The sequence below is a fragment of the Grammomys surdaster genome, unplaced genomic scaffold (assembly GCF_004785775.1).
Source record: "Grammomys surdaster isolate TR1022 unplaced genomic scaffold, NIH_TR_1.0 126679, whole genome shotgun sequence".
Classification (NCBI taxonomy): Eukaryota; Metazoa; Chordata; class Mammalia; order Rodentia; family Muridae; genus Grammomys; species Grammomys surdaster.
In genome coordinates, this window is record NW_021621467.1 from 3,960,819 (window position 1) to 3,967,038 (window position 6,220).

Genomic DNA, 6,220 nt, shown 5'->3' on the forward strand with positions numbered 1-6,220 from the left:
GGGTTAGGGTTAGGGTTAGGGTTAGGGTTAGGGTTAGGGTTAGGGTTGTGTTTGAGAATGGGATGTGGTACTTACTCATTATTGTTTAGATGTTTGCTCTATAAATAAAACAAACAAAGATGCATCTTGACCTACTCAATAAAGAAGGAGGGATTCTCCTAAAAGTTATGTGAACATAAAGCTTCTTTTGTTTTCCACAAAAGTCATGACAAATTATTTTTCAAAAATCGCATGCTCAGCATTTAGTGAATGGAGTTTTCTTCACTTATGAGAGAGAATAAAAACAATCAATCTGCTATAGTTATGATAAGGCAAACAAGCCTTTTTGCTGGGGTAGACTCCTAGTTGGTCTGTTCTTGTGAAGACACCATATCCTGACCCTTTCTATAGGAACCATTGTACTCAGAGCAGTGAGTAAGAACTCTCCGCCACAACCCTATGCCCTAGAGCTGCAGCTGGGAGCCCGGGACACTCAGGACCCATCATCCACCAAAACCCCTGAATATCACTCCCCTTCTGTCCCTTGTTTGGTCCTTTTGGCTGGATTAGACTCCTGGCTGATCTGCTCCCATGAAGATACCATATCTTGACCCATCTTAGAGGAACTAAGAGCATCTGAAGAACCACTGTAGTCAGAGCAGCAGAGGATCTGCTGCAGTCAGAGTAGTTGAGGAAGCTGGACTCTAACTCGCCCAGGTTCATAGCTCTGCCCCTGATCCCACAATACCCAGAGGAAGCTGGGATCCTAGGAGCTCTAACACACCCAGGATCATAGGATTTCAGGATTTCAGAGGCAGCCTGAGTCCCAGGAGCTCTTTTCACCCAGGATCATAGGATCACACGATCACAGAGACAGCTGAACTCTGAAGAGTTCTGACACAAGCAAGATAACAGGAGAGACAGGCTTCAGACACAGACAGTGAGTGTAGGTAGCACTAGAGATAACCAGATAGCAAAAGGCAAGCACAAGAACATAAGCAATAGAAACCAAGGTTACCTGGCATCATCAGAACCCAGATCTCCCACCATAGCAAGTCCTGGATACCCCATCACACTGGAAAAGCAAGGTTCAGATTTAAAAATCACTTCTCATGATGATGATCGAGGGCGTTAAGAAGATCATATATAATTCCCGTAAAGAAATACAGGAGAACACAGATAAACAGGTAGAAGCCCTTAAAGAGGAAACACAAAAATCTCTTAAAGAATTACAAGAAATCTCAACCAAACAGGTGAAGGAATTACAGAAAACCATCCAGGATCTAAAAATGGAAATAGAAACAATAAAGAAATCACAAAGGGAGACTCCCCTGGAGATAGAAAACCTAGGGAAAAAAAATCAGGAGTCATAGATTCAAGTCTTACCAACAGGATACAAGAGACAGAAGAGAGAATCTCAAGTGCAGAAGACACCATAGAAAATGTTGACACAAATGTCAAAGAAAATGCAAAATGCAAAAAGTTCCTAACACAAAACATCCAGGAAATCCAGGACACAATGAGAAGACCAAACTTAAGGATAATAGGTGTAGATGAGAGGGAAGATTCCCAACTTATAGGGCCAATAAATATCTTCAACAAAATTATAGAAGCTAACTTCCCTAACCTAAAGAAAGAGATGTCCATGAACATACAAGAAGCCTACAGAACTCTAAGTAGACTAGACCAGAAAAAAAATTCCTCCTGTCACATAATAATCAAAAATCAAATGCACAAAGCAAAGAAAGAAAATTAAAAGCAGTAAGGGAAAAAGGTCAAGTAACATATAAAGTAACCTATAAGAATTACACCAGACATCTCACCAGAGACTATAAAAGCCAGAAGATCCTGGACAGATGTCAAACAGACCCGAAGAGAACACAAATGCCAGCCCAGGCTACTATATCCAGCAAAAGTCTCAATTACCATAGATGGAGAAACCAAGATATTCCATGACAAAACCAAATTTATACTGTATCTTTCCACAAATCCAGCCCTACAAAGGATAATAGATAAAAGATTCCAACACAAGGAGGGAAACTACAACCTAGACAAAGCAAGAAAGTAATCAAACCCAAAAGAAGATAGCCACACAAACATAATTTTACCTCTAATAACAAAAAGAACAGGAAGCAACAATCATTTTTTCTTAATATCTCTTAACATCAATGGACTCAATTCCTCAATAAAAAGACATATACTTAGAGTCTGAATATGTAGACAGGACCCAGAATTTTGCTGCATATAGGAAATGCACCTCGGTAACAAAGGCAGACACTACCTCAGAGTAAAAGGCTGGTAAACAATTCCTCAAGCAAATGGTCCCAAGAAACAAGCTGGGGTAGCTGTTCTAGTGTTGTATAAAGTTGACTTTGAATAAAAAAATTATCAAAAAATGATAAGGAAAGACACTTACTACTCATCAAATGAAAAATCTACCAAGATAAACTCTCATGCTCCAAATACAAGGACACCCACATTCATAAAAGAAACTTTACTAAGGCTCAAAGCACACATTGCAGCTCACACAATAATAGTGAGGGATTGAAACACCCCCTCTCAGCAATGGACAGATCATGGAAACAGAAACTAAACCGAGACACAGTGAAATTAACACAAGTTATGAAACAAATGGATTTAATGGATATCTATAGAACATTTCATTCTAAAACAAAAGAATATAACTTTTTCTCAGCACCTCATGGTACCTTTTCCAAAATAGACCATATAATTGGTCACAAAACAGGCCTAAACAGATACAAAAAAATTCAAATAATCCCTTGCATCCTATCAGATCACCATGGACTAAGGCTGGTCTTTAATAATAACAAAAACAATGGAAATCCCACATACACAAGGAAACTGAATAATGCTCTACTCAATGATAACTTTGTCAAGTAAGAGATTAAGAAAGAAAGTAAAGACTTTTTAGGATTTAATGAAAATGAAGGCTCATATTACCAAAACTTGTGGGACACGATGAAAGCAATGCTAAGAGGAAAACTCATAGCTCTAAGCACCTACAAAAAGAAACTGGAGAGAGCATACACTAGTAGTTCGACAGCACACCTGAAAGCGCTAGAACAAAAGGAAGTAAATACACCCAAGAGGAGTAGACAGCATGAAACAATCAAACTCAGGGCTGAAATCAACCAAGTAGAAACAAAAAGAACTATACAAAGTATCAACAAAACCAGGAGTTGGTTCTTTGAGAAAATCAACAAGATAGATAAACCCTTAGCCAGACTAACCAGAGGACACAAAGACAGTATCCAAATTAATAAAATCAGAACTGAAAAGGGAGACATAACAACAGAAACTGAGGAAATTAAAAAAATCATCAGATCCTACTACAAAAGCCCATACTCAACAAAACTGGAAAATCTTGAGAAAATGGATCATTTTCTAGAAAGATACCAGGTACCAAAGTTAAATCAGGAGCAGATAAACCATTTAAAGTCCCATAACCCCTAAGGAAATAGCAGCAGTCATTAAAAGTCTCCCCACCAAAAAAAGCCCAGGACCAGATGGTTTTAATCCAGAATTCTATCAGACCTTCAAGGAAGACTCAATGCCAATTCTCTTCAAATTATTCTACAAAATAGAAACAGAATGAACACAACCCAATTCGTTCTATGAAGCTACAACTACACTCATACCTAAATCACACAAAGACCCAACAAAGAGAACTTAAGACCAATCTCTCATGAATATTGATAAAAAATTCTCACATATCAAATCCAAGAACACATCAAAACAATCATCCATTATGATCAAGTAGGCTTTATCCCAGGAATGAAGGGATGGTTCAATATTTGGAAATCCATCAATGTAATCCACTATATAGCCAAACTCAAAGAAAAAAAAATACATGATCATCTCATTAGATGCTGAGAAAGCATTTGACAAAATTCAACATCCCTTTATGTTAAAACTCCTGGAAAGATCAGAAATTCAAGGCCCATACCTAAACATAGTAAAGGCAATATACAGCAAACCAGTAGCCAACATCAAACTAAATGGAGAGAAACTTGAAGCAATCCCATTAAAATCAGGGACTAGACAAGGCTGCCCACTCTCTCCCTACCTAGTCAATATAGTACTGGAAGTCCTAGCCAGAGTCATTAGACAACAAAAGGAAGTCAAATGGATACAAATAGGAAAGGAAGAAGTCAAAATATCACTATTTGTAGATGATATGATAGTATACTTAAGTGACCCTAAAACTTCCACCAGAGAACTCCTAAACCTGAAGAACAACTTCAGCAAAGTGGCTGGGTATAAAAATAATTAAAAAAATCAGTAGCCTTCCTCTACTCAAAGATAAACTGGCTGAGAAAGAAATTATGGAAATGACACCCTTCACAATAGTCACACATAATATAAAATACTATGGTGTGAATCTAACCAAGCAAGTGAAAGATCTGTATGACAAGAACTTCACGTCTCTGGAGAAAGAATTGGAAGGAGATAACAGAAAATGGAAAGATCTCCCATGCTCATGGATTGGGAGGATAAATATAGTAAAAATGGCCATCATGTCAAAAGCAATCTACAGATTCAATGCAATCCCTATCAAAATTCCAACTCAATTTTTCATAGAAATAGAAAGAGCAATTTCCAACCTCATTTGGAATAACTAAAAACCCAGGATATTGAGAGCTATTCTCAACAATAAAAGTGTCCTGTCCAGCAGGGTATTAAACAGGGTCCGGGGAGATCATCTAAGAGAGAATGGGGAAAAAAAACGGGCAAACGCAAAGAAACATTGCTGATCAAACCACAATTTTTACTTTTTTACACATGGGTTATACAACAAGGCAGGATGTGAGGAAGGGATGATGCAGGAGTGTAGGTGTTCAGGGGGAGGGAGTACAGATATCTTCCAGAAGAGAGTGTCACCTGGGTGAAGGTTCAGGGGACAGATCACTATGACTCCGCCTATGATTCACTTGTCCTTATATAAGTTGGTACTATCCACCAAGGTTACCTTTCTACAAGGTCTATGACTATTAGTTCTTATCCAGGCTGTTAAATTTCCACCAAAGCTGACTGTTTACAATAACTTATAACCATCTGTTTCAGTGTTTTTCCACAGAGACCCAAGAATTTGTGCTAGCAGGCATGCATGTCAGGCTTATTGTTCATTTTTAGGCCCATGGCTGTTTTTAGGCCTTCACTGTATAAGCAGGGCTGCCCTTGACAAAAAGAACTGGAGGAATCACCATCCCTGATTTCAAGCTGTACTATAGAGCAATAGTGACAAAAAAACTGTGTGGTATTTGTACAGAGACAGGCAGGAAGATCAGTGGAATAGAATTGAAGACCCAGAAATGATCCCACACACCTATGGTCACTTGACCTTTGACAAAGGAGCTAAAACTGTGTAGTGGAAAAAGGACAGCATTTTCAACAAATGGTGCTGGTTTAGCTGGAGGACAACATGTAGGAGAAAGCAAATCAATCCATTCTTATCTCCTTGTACAAAGCTCAAGTCCAGGTGGATAAAGGACCTTCACATAAATCCAGATACACTCAAACTAATAGAAGAGAAAGTGGGGAAGAACCTCCAATACTTGGGCACAGGGGAATATTTCCTGAACAGAACACTAATGGCTTATGCTCTAAGATCAAGAATTGACAAATGGGGCCTCATAAAATTGCAAAGCCTCTGCAAAGCAAAAGACTTTGTCAATATGACAAAACAGCAACCAACAGATTCGGGAAGAATCTTTACCAATCCTACATCTGATAGAGGTCAAATATCCAATATATACAAAGAACTCAAGAAATTAGACTCCAGACAACCAAATAACCCTCTTAAAAATGGGGTACAGAGCTAAACAAAGAATTCTCAACTGACGAAACTCAAATGGCAGAGAAGTACCTAAAGGAATGTTCAACATTCTTAGTCATCAAGGAAATGTAAATCAAAACAACCATGAGATTCTACCTCACATCAGTCAGAATGGCTAAGTTCCAAAACTCAGGTGCCAGCAGATGCTGGGGAGGATGTGGAGAAACAGGAACATTCCTCCATTGCTGGTGGGATTACAAGCTAGTACAATAACTCTAGAAATCAGTCTGGCATTTCCTCAGAAAATTGGACATAGTACTACCTGAGAACACAGCTCTACTCCTAGGCATACACTCAAAAGATGTTCCAACATATCACAAGGACACATACTCCACCATGTTCATAGCAGCCTTATATATAATAGTCAAAAGTTGGAAAGAACCC